This window comes from Zingiber officinale, chromosome 3A (assembly GCF_018446385.1).
Source record: "Zingiber officinale cultivar Zhangliang chromosome 3A, Zo_v1.1, whole genome shotgun sequence".
Classification (NCBI taxonomy): domain Eukaryota; kingdom Viridiplantae; phylum Streptophyta; class Magnoliopsida; order Zingiberales; family Zingiberaceae; genus Zingiber; species Zingiber officinale.
Window position 1 is genome coordinate 100,873,119 of NC_055990.1, and position 12,026 is coordinate 100,885,144.

Consider the following 12,026-nt stretch of genomic DNA (forward strand, 5'->3'; position numbering starts at 1 on the left):
TGATCAAAGCAGTAGGAGAGCAAAAAGAGACTGTAATGGCTATTGAAGGCACCCTTTATGGGAATAGAGGGTGCCTCTGAGGTAAGCTAGCGCCTCCGCCACCTTTAGGCGGAGGGCGCCCTCCATAAGCATGGAGGGCACCCTCCATAAGCATGGAAGACGCCCTCCATGAGCATGGAGGGCGCCCTCGACTTGGCCAAACTAGTCGTTTGCAAGTGGATAAAGTTTTGTCCATGCGCCACGCTAGAGGCACCCTCCAAGCCCTTTAGTGGCGTCCTCAAGCTTAGGATAGGATTTCCAGGAGCTATAAAAAGGCCCCTGGAGCTAGAAAATACAACAACAACTTGAGAACAACTACTGTAATCATTTCCTAGTCTTTTCTAAAGCTTTTCAAAGAGTGTAAGAGGTTTCTCCGCCTATAGAGAAGGACATTTTTCTATTAGAGCTTTGCAACTGCCTTTGATTAACAACCACTTAGGTTGTAACCAAGTCAAATTTGTTTGCCTCTTCTTTTTATTAGTTGTTCATTTTTGAGATTATAATTATTGTAATAGTGCTACTAAACTTAGTAACAAAAACAGAGAAAGGTTTTTATTTTCTTTACAGACGCTGCGTTCTCTTACCGGCCCTGCTGGACCAACAAATGGTATCAGAGTGAGTTCTCTTACCGGCCCTGCTGGACCAACAAATGGTATCAGAGTCCAATCACCTCAAAAGGACTAACCGTCGACTGAAGAATTAAGATCAAGACAATGCCTGGTGCAAGCATTCACCTACCAAAATTCAAGGGAGACTTCGCACAATGGAAACGCCAGATGGAGGTATTTTTCAAAACAGATTTTGAAATTTTGTTAATAATGAAATACAGTTTTATAGCACCTTCGGATCAGCACAAATCCAAGAAAGAAGAATATCAGCGGACGAAGAAGGAGCAACCACCCCGGAGGTCAATCGAATCGGTAGTTATGACTTCACCAAAGATCTCTGGGAGAAGTTTCTAGAACTTCACGGAGGCACCTCAGAAGCAAAGTTAGCAAGGCGAGACATTCTCCGAACCCAGCTAACAAAACTAAGGATGAATAATGGAGAAAAGGTAGCGCAACTCCAAGCACGAATCAAGGAATTGATTACTCAGTTAAACCATCTCGAAGAATCGGTAACAAACCGAGATTCAATCCGGTATGCGCTCAACGCCTTCCCGAGAACTTTAGAATGAGCATCCTTAGTAGATGCATATTACATCTCTAAGGATCTTGAGATAAATACACTAAAGAATTTGTTTTCTACTTTCGAACTTCACGAATCTTGAATTGCATATCCTAAAGAAATAGAAAAGTCAAATCTCAATGTTGCCCTAAAAGCAAAGACGAAAGATCAAGACTCTGAAGCATCCATCGATGAAGTCGAAGCGGTTCTTATGGTAAGGAAGTTTACTAAATTTATTAAATCTAATAAATTTAAATCACAGACGAGAAAGCAACTTTGAAATAGAAGGAGCGTCCAACGCTACAACTACAGTGAAGAAGGGTACATCAAAGATGACTGCCCGAAACTGAAGAACAAAGATAAGGAAAAGAATAAGAAGCCAACTCGGTCCAAACATAACCTTAAAGCCACGTGGGACGAGTCATCATCCTCCAAATCTGAAATCGAAGCATTCGTCGGACTAGTACTAACGACAATCCATCAAGAAGAAGATGAGACCAGCTCAGAGATGAGCATAGATGAAGGGGGAGGATCATCGGAAGAAAGCTGCAAGAAGGGAGAGCATCAGAAATTGAGGTAAGTGAGGTATGTGCTCTATCTTCCAAATAGTCCTTTAATTTTATTAAGATCTTACTAAAGATCTAGTGAAATTAGAAAAGGAAAATGCTGAGTTAAAATTGAACTAAGCAAAGACATGTCCTTTAGAATTGTATGATAATCTAACATTAGAAAATGAAAACTTGAAAATTGAAATTGAAAAATTGAAAAATGACCATGCATGTTTGAAACCAAATAACTTTCAAAAATCAAAACTTAGAATTTATGGTAGACTAAATTGGTATATTAGACATCACCATAGGCAAATAAGGAGAGTTCCAAAAAATCATCTACCCCCCAAATGATTAGTTAATCCAGTAGAAATGAACCTATATTGGGTTTCAAAATAATACTTAGATTAAATATTTTTTCTAAGGCTTTCATAAAACTTTAATGTTTAAATTCTTTAAAAGGTTTTATCTAGAAGTGGTTGATGATCCAATAACCAAGAAGACCTAGTGTCTCACCATAGCCTAGAAGTCGATTATTGAATTAAATATGTAATTGACAAACTGATAAGCTTGTGAAATTAATTAAGATAATGCTTTCAATGTTTGTCAATTTTTGGAAAACTCCTTAACTTAGAAATTATTTTAAATCTTTTTTTACTTGTTTTATTAAATCAAGTTTTTTCCTAAAACTTAAATTTTCATATTTTTATCCTATTTTTTGATGTGATCAAAGGGGGAGGAATATGTACAAGTTTAGGGGGAGTTAGAATTTTATCAAAAATTTGAATTTTTGCTAACTCTATTATAAGTCTGAATTTTGATAAATCAATTTATTTTATACGTAGTGTTGAAATTTCTTTATTGCAAACTTTATACTTAAAATATTTTATTTACAAATTCTTTTATTGCTACTTGTTTACTTTTTACCCTAACTTGAACTTGGGTTGATGCACATCAGAGAGGGGGAGATTGTTAGACCCCGTGGTTGTTTTGATGTGATCAACCAAGTTAGGTTAGGTCCTGTTTGATTTTGATCCCTATGTCTAAGTGTGTAGGAGCTTAGGAGCACAAGAACTCGAGCAGAAGATGCAACTAGCTAGAAGGATGCCACGGGAAGGGAACCGACGAGCTCGGTGCATCCGAGGGATGAAAGGGTTGTGGAAGAGTACACCGATGGACGAGAAGACCATATGCGATGTTCGAGGGACGAGAAGCTAGAGTGGAAGCCTTCTCGAGGAAAAAGCCGAAAATTGGGTTCGGGTGAGCCGCATTTTGGTTGGCCGCAATCACCTAGGCGATCGAAGCAGCAGGAGAGTGAAAAGAGGCTGTAAAGGCTGCTGAAGGTGCCCTCTATGAAAATAGAGGGTGCCTCCGAGGCAAGCCAACACCTCCACCACCTTCAGGCGGAGAGCGCCCTCCATAAGCATTGAAGGCGCCCTACATGAGTATGGATGGCACCCTCGACCTGGCCAAACTAGTCGTTTGCAAGTGGAGAAAGCTTTATCCATGCGCCACGCTGGAGGCACCCTCAAGCTTAGGATAAGATTTCTAGGGGCTATAAAAAGGCCCCTTGAGCAAGGAAATACAACAACAACTTGAGAACAACTACTATAATCATTTCTTAGTCTTTTCTAAATCTTTTCAACGAGTGTAAGAGGCTTCTCCACCTACAGAGAAGAAGATTTTTCTAGTAGAGCTTTGCAACCGCCTTGGATTAACAGCCACCTTGATTGTAACCAAGTCAAATATATTTGCCTCTTCTTTTTATTAGTTGTTCATTTTTAAGATTATAATTATTGTGATAGTGCTACTAATCTTAGTAAGAAAAACAAAGAAAGGTTTTTGTTTTCTTTACAGACAATGCGTCCTCTTACCGGCCGCGCTGCGCCAACAAGTGGTATCAGAGCCCAACCATCTCAGAAGGACTAACCGTCGACTGAAGCATCAAGATCAAGATGATAGTCGGTGCAAGCATTCACCCACCAAAATTCGAGGGAGATTTCGCATAGTGGAAACGCTGGATGGAGGTATTTTTTAAAACAGATTTCAAAATTCTGTTAATAATGAAATATGATTTTTTAGCACCTTCGGATCAGCATGGAGCCAAGAAAGAAGAATATCAGTGGACAAAGAAGGAGTAAGTGGACTTCGTGGCGAATGGTAAAGTAGAGTTCCATCTGCTAAGCATCCTTCCGCCCTAGGAGATCAATCGAATCGGCAGCTACAACTCCGCTGAAGATCTCTGGGAGAAGTTTCTAGAAATTCACGGAGGCACCTCGAAAGCAAAGTTAGCAAGGCGAGACATTCTCCGAACCCAGCTAACAAACCTGAGGATGAACAATGGAGAAAAGGTAGTGCAACTCCAAGCACGAATCAAGGAACTGATTACTCAGTTAAACAATCTCGGAGAATCGGTAACAGATTGAGATTCAATCTGGTATGCGCTCAACGCCTTCCCGAGAATTTCAGAATGGGTGTCCTTAGTAAATGCATACTACATCTCTAAGGATCTTGAGGTAAGTAAGCTAGAAAATTTGTTTTCCACTTTTGAACTTCACAAATCTCAAATTGCAAATCCTAAAGAAATAGAAAAGACAAATCTCAATGTTGCCCTAAAAGCGAAGACGGAAGATCAAGACTCCGAAGCATCCATCGATGAAGTCAAAGCGGTTCTTATAGTAAGAAGTTCAATAAATTTATTAAATCTAATCAATTTAAATCGCAGACGAGAAAACATCTTTGAAATAGAAGGACCGTCCGATGCTACAACTGCAACGAAGAAGGACACATCAAAGATGACTGCCCGAAACTAAAAAACAAAGACAAGGAAAAGAATAAGAAGCCAGCTCGGTCCAAACATAACCTCAAAGCCACATGGGATAAGTCATCATCCTCCGAATCTGAAATCAAAGCATTCGTCGGACTAACACTGACGGCAATACATCAAGAAGAAGATGAGGCCAGCTCAAAGATGAGCATAGATGAAGGGGAGGATCATCCGAAGAAAGTAGTGATGAAGGGGGAGCATCAGAAATTGAGGTAAGTGAGGTACGTGCTCTATCTCCCAAACAATCCTTTAATTTTATTAAGATTCTTTGTCTCTAGAATTGTATGATAATCTAAAATTATAAAATGAAAACTTGAAAATAGAAATCACAAAATTGAAAACTGACCATGCATGTTTGAAATCAAATAACTTTCAAAAATCAAAACTTAGAATTTTTGGTAGACTAAATTGATATATTAGACATCACCATGGACAAATAAGGAGAGTTCCAAAAAATCATCTACCCCCCCCCCTCCAAATGTTTAGTTAATCCAGTAGGAAGGAACCTATATTGAGTTCCAAAATCATACTTAGATTAAATATTTTTTTTCTAAGGTTTTCAGAAAACTTAAATGTTTAAATTCTTTAAAAGGAGTTGTCTAGAAGTGGTTGATGATCCAATAACCAAGAAGGCCTAGTGCCTCGCTGTTGGGACTTTTGAGTCACAAAAACCGCTTTTTGCGTTGCGAAAACCTCAAAATCTTGCCATGGATCCGTGCAAAGATATATAAAAATAAATCATGTACAAGTTTCTAACCTAGATCTACCTTAGATCTATATGAACAAGAAGTGTTACCCTTGTTGTGAAGCTCTTCGCTTATCCCACTCGTCCAAAAGTTTGCCGGATCTCGAGAGTGTCAAGCGTACACTCCTCTATACGTATCCACACGGACAAGAGATGGAGATAAACCACCTAAAGTGTGCTAGCACTCTTGGATGGCTCGGCAATGGAGGATGGAGGGAGAACAATAAAGAAGAGAGGAGGAAGAAGATGTCTTGAATTCACCTTGAATGCTTGCATAAAGTGGACGACCACTTTTTCTAGAGGTTTTATACCTCCATATAATACCAAGAGTCATGGCTCTTGGTCTTCCTCATGAGGTGGCACACAATGAGGTGGCTCTTGATGATGTGGAACACCATCATTGGCCGACCCATGCCAAGTCACAAATGAGGTGACATTTGGTCAAGTCAAACTTGACCCTTCATCTTCCCTCTCAAGTCAAGTCAAACTTGACTTAAATTCTCCCATAATTGATCAAATCTAACCATTGATTCAAGTCAATTTGATTTAATGAATCTCTATTCATTAAATTAAATTGATTCAATGAGTTATAATCTAAATTAGACTCATTCAATATATGAATCAAATTAAGTGCAACTCAATTAGTTTAATTTGGATTACTCTTAATCCAATTTGGTTCATCATATGAATCTAATCCTCTTGGTTCATCATATGAACCTAATCTCCATCTAATTGCCCTTTGTGTGTGACCCTATAGGTTCTTGTAATGTTGCCAATGCTCCTAAACTCATTTAGAAGCATAAGTAATGAGCGGTATCTAGGAACACATCATTACTACCCAAGTTACAAGAATGTTGAGATCCAACATCACCTTTATGACTACTAATTGTGACTCTCACAATATGTGACAATGTCCTTCTATCCTTGACATTTAGATTGATCAAATGAGGTATAGACCGTGTCATCCTCTAATCAATCTATATCATGAACTCCAAGTAGACTCACTCTAAACAAATGAGCTCAATATCTCATATTGACTCATTCGGGCATGGTCATGCACTTAGTGGTCTCACTCTATCAAGAATCATAATGTTGTTAGAGTGTATACTGAAAGCCTAAGCTTTTGTAAACATTTATTTTGAATAAAGAATCACATTTGGTCAAATTGTCTATATTTAGTTGTTCAATTAATTTATATTGTAGATAACATAGTATGTGGTGCCACATACAAAAGAGGATGTTATCAGTACCTTATAAATTATAAACAGTAGCTCACGACCAAAATGGAAAGGAACAAACCATTGGAAGGTCGTAGTGTAATTAGGAATTAGTTTATCTTAACTATATAATTACACTAGTACACTTAGAGTGTATTGAGTAGGACCATTTGAGATTGTTTCTTTTATACTGACTTTATAAAGGAACAAATACCTCAGTTATTATGGAAGTGTGTGCTCTTAATCCTAATATAATAACAAGCATATATATTTAATATTTATTTCTTTAATTTATCAATGGGTGAGATTTAGTTCGATAAATCAATAAGCCTGATAAGTTGGGAAATGATATCACTTATAGTGTGTGTTGTTGATTATAGAAGGAAACTGTGTCCTAGTAATCTAGGTTGATAATGTCCCCAAGATGAGCTCATAAAGATTGTCATGTTAAACCCTGCAGGTGGACTTAGTCCGACATGATGATAAGGTTGAGTGGTACTATTCTTGGATTAAGATATTAATTAAATGAGTTGTCAGTAACTCACTTAATTAGTAGACATTTGACATCTTAAACACAGGGAGACTAACACACTCATAATAAGAAGGAGCCCAAAAATGTAATTTGGGATTGGTGCGGTAGTTCAATAATAGTTCTCTAGTTGAATGAATTATTATTGATAAAATTAAGTTGTGTGTTCGGGGCGAACACGGGATGCTTAATTTTATCGGGAGACCAAAACCAATTCCTCCTCTCGGTCCCTATCGTAGCCTCTTAATTATACCCACCTATACCCACCTTCTATACCCACCTAAAGGGGGCCGGCCAAGCTAGCTTGGGGATCAAGCTAGGGCCGACCTAAGCATGGTTTATGGGTGGCCGACCCTAGCTTGAACCCAAGCTAAAGGGGGCCGGCCCTAATGAAATTAAAAAGAATTTTAATTTTTTATTTTTCTTATGTGGAAGATATAATTTATTGGAGAGAATTAAAATTAAAATATCTCTTCTACAAAAGATTAAGAAAAGAGATTAGATCTCTTTCCTTATTTGTAGATAGGAAAGATATTTTATTTTTTCTCTGAAAATTATTCACATGTTGAAAAATTAAAATTATAGAAATTTATTTTTATCAACCATGAAGGGATTTTTGAAGAGAAATTTTATTTTAAAATTTCCGGAAATAAATTAGGAAGTTTTAATTTGTTGATTGAAACTCTCCTAATTTGTCCTTTTGATTGTGGCCGGCCATTGTATGGATAAAGAGGAAGTTTTATTTAATTCTTCCCAATTAATTCATGTCAAGGAAAGTTAAGGAAATTTTATTATAATTAAATTTCCTTATTTGCCAAAGCTAAAGAATATAAAAGAGGGGGTTGGGGTGCCTTCAAGAGACACAACTTCTATTATTCTTCTCCCTCTTTTCTTCCTTGGTGTGGCCGGCCCCTTCAAGCTTTCTTTTCTCCTTGTTGTGGCCGAACCTCTTCTTCCTTTTGGAGATCAAGTTGTGGCCGGATACAAACTTGGAGAAGAAGGAGAGAAAGCTTATATCCCTTGGAGCATTGGTGGTGTTTTCTCTTCATCCTTGGAGGTGCACTTGAGTTGGCCGAATCTTACAAGGAGGAGAAGAAGGTGTTTTGGTGGTTTCTCATCTCGGAAGATCGTTGCCCACACAACGTCCGAGGTTAGAAGAGGAATACGGTAGAAGATCAAGAGGTCTTTCTAGAAGGTATAACTAGTATTTTTCCTTTCCGCATCATACTAGTTATTTTTGGAAATAATACCAAATACAAAAGGCATACGATTTAAGTGTTACGAATTTGTTTTCGATGTAATGTTCTTTTGTTTTTTCTTTTCCTTGTGATTTGATTATTCTTTTCAGTTGACCTAAAGTTATTTTAGGAAATTAAATATTAGCTTTCCTTAAAAGGTTTTGTCTATTTGGTGGTGGTTGCTCCCATATCCAAGAAGGCCATGTGCCTCGCCACGTCAGTACTGGGAACTAATTATGGAAATTAATATTTAATAGAATTAATAACCTAGGTGATTTGGATCGAACGTGTTAAGTTCCGCAGGAGATCCAAGTCAAAACCTAAAAGAACAAATAGATTAAATTTGGATCAAACGTGTTAAGTTCCGCAAGCAATCCAAGTTTAATTTAAAAGAACACATGGTAGCTAGGAAAAAGGTTCGGACCTTTGTACAAAATTTTTGTACAGTGGAACCTTTAGGTTTTCCGAGTAGCAACCAACAATTGGTATCAGAGCTAGGGTTTTGCCTCTGTGTATTTGGTATTAGTTTAATTATGCACATGTCATACATAATTTAGGCAGGTTAATAGTAGGATGTGCTAACTTTGTGAATGCAGGATCCAACTATTATGGCTTATAGTTTTCTTTATGTGTGTGATTGGACCCTTGGACATGTCAAGGGCAATTATATGTGTGTGCATGATTGTATTATAAAATACAGCAGGAGCTGTATTTAGTTTTTATTAGGATTTTATTTTTGATCTAGTTACATGTACATTCCTTTTATGGGATATAGGATCGATTGATGTAAATTTTTATTTTATGTTCGATCTAGTTTACATGTACATTCCTTCGAGGAATATAGGATCGAAAAATATAAAATTCTATTTAATCGCAGATCGAATCTTGCAAGGCGTGGAACCTTTTGAGGACCAGAGGCGCAGCGGAACAAGGAGCAAGATGGATGCGACATCTAGACCCGGTGGCGGTGGCCAAATATGGCAGCAGCTTGGGATGACAACACACGGAGGACAACCATAGATAAAAGCCATAATAGTTGAAAATTAGATTTTCTATTTATTGCTTTTATATTATGCTGTGTGTGTATGTTTGTATACAATTTTAGTAGGCTAGCATAGTTAAAATTCCTCATTTATAAATAACTAAGTGGGAGAGGGATTTTAAATAAAGTCCACGGTCTCCATTACTGGTTTGTAAGTGATGCAAACAAGCTTGCGCGTTGGCTCTGAGTGCCTTCCTCCATATCGGATGAGCTTGTTTGTGAATCACTAGAACAAACTTCCATTTTGGATGACTATAGGAAGTTAATTAAGAGCGTGTGATCTTCCCCATCGGAAGGGGCACAATCTTATTAATGGACTTAGTGTCAAGTAATGGTATACACTTAGGCACGTTTAATAGTATCCTCCCCATCGGAGTCATTGCTATTATTCGTGTGACCAAAGGATACCAACTATTAATTTTATTTGTCAAAAAGTTAAGTTGACAAGATAATAAAATTAATGGGTTGAAACACTCCTTTTACAAATGTTGAATTTGTATACGTCCACACTATCGTGGCATACAAAATTCACGGTGTTTCGAGGTGTTAGTTAATTCAAAATAGTATTGTTTGAGGAATCAATATTATTCTAAATTTAGAGTTCTGACCAAAAGTTATTTGTGATTCTTAGGATGACTTTCAACCCACTATCCATCATACTACAACAAAATAGACTTACTGGTCCTAACTACATAGATTGGAAAAGGAACCTGGACATTGTTCTTACTGCTGAAAGCTATAAGTTTGTACTGACTGAGCCTTGTCCTGATGCACCCACTGGTGAATCTACCCAAGAGGAGATTGAATATCATAGGAAATGGGTAAAGGCAGATGAGATGGCGCGGTGTTACATTTTGGCTTCAATGTCAAATGTATTGCAACATCAGCATCAAGATTTACCAACAGCTTATGATATTATGAACAATCTCAAGGAACTCTTTGGTCATCAGGATCGGGCTTCTAGACAAGAAGCCATGAGAAAGATAATGACAGCCACCATGCAAGAGGGTACTCCTGTGAGGGATTATATCCTAAAGATGATGGCTTATCTAAACGAAATACAGATTCTTGGAGGAGAAATTGATGGGGAAACCCAGATCGATATGATTCTCCAAACACTGCCTAGAAGTTTTGAGCAATTCCGCCTGAATTACAATATGAACAAAAGGGTATATTCATTGGCGGAACTACTGACAGAACTTCAGGCAGCAGAAGGTTTGTTTCGTCACAATTCTCTTATTCACTATGCTGAAAATGGTTCTACTTCTAAACCGAAAGGAAAGAAGAAGAAGAAACAAGTTGGTTCAGCAAAGAAAGTGAATAAATCTCATAGTACAGGACCTAAAGCTGGAATGAAGAAGCCGAAGGGCAAGTGCTTCATTTGCAAGCAGTCAGGGCATTGGAAGGTGGACTGTCCTCGTAGGAATCAGAACAACAAAGGTATATCTCATGCTCTAGTTGTTGAAACATGTTTAGCGGTGTTATCTACCAGCACCTGGTGTGTAGATACGGGAGCCATTGATCATGTCTACAATTCCTTGCAGGGGTTCCAGGAAACCCGACGACTAACTGAAGGAGAGATTACCGTCTACATGGGCAATGCTACTAAGGTGGCGGCTGTTGCAGTGGGAGACGTCTACTTATCTTTTAATAGAAATAGAAATTTGGTTTTAAGAAATTGTCTTTATGTACCCAGTTTTAGAAAGAATTTAATTTCAGTTTCTAAACTGTTTTTAGATGGATATTCAGTTTCCTTTAGTAACGATGTAGTTATTAAGAGAAATAAAGTGATTATCTGTTCTGGTGCATTAGTTGGCAATTTGTATACTTTAAATCCAATTTCTCCCACAAAGAAAAATAAGGAAATTTATAACTCATCTTCTAACTCTAATAAGAGAAAAGAACCTTCGGAAATGAATCAAGCATATCTTTGGCATCTAAGGCTTGGTCATATTAACTTAAGTAGAATTCAGAGGCTTATAGCCAATGGACTTTTTGGTTCATTAGAATTGGAAATTTTCCAACTTGTGAATCTTGCTTGGAAGGTAAAATGACCAAGAGGCCTTTTAAGGCCAAGGGGTATAGAGCCAAAGAAGTGTTAGAATTGGTTCATTCTGATTTGTGTGGTCCTATGTCTGTCCAAGCAAGAGGAGGTTTTGAATATTTTGTCTCTTTTATAGACGATTATTCAAGATACGGATACATTTACCTAATGCGCCGTAAGTCCGAGTGCTTTGATAAGTTCAAAGAGTACAAGGCTGATGTGGAGAAACGACTAGGTAAAAGTATCAAGACACTACGGTCTGATCATGGTGGCGAATACCTCTTAGGAGAGTTTAGGAATTACTTATCAGAGGTCGGGATTCAATCCCAACTGTCTGCACCTGGTACACCCCAACAGAATGGTGTGTCAGAACGAAGGAATAAGACTCTTATGGAAATGGTTAGATCGATGATGAGTTATTCATAATTACCAAATTCGTTTTGGGGATACGCTCTGGAAACAGCAGTGTACATTACAGCAGTACCTTCTAAATGGCTCTTTTCATGTACAAGCAACATGACATGGTAGTTCTTTTGGATTGTAGTAGTAATCCACCATATTCAAACTCTCAGATGCATAAGTTAGAATCTCGCATGAAGTTCAGCGTGTATCTTCACGATGGTTTATATA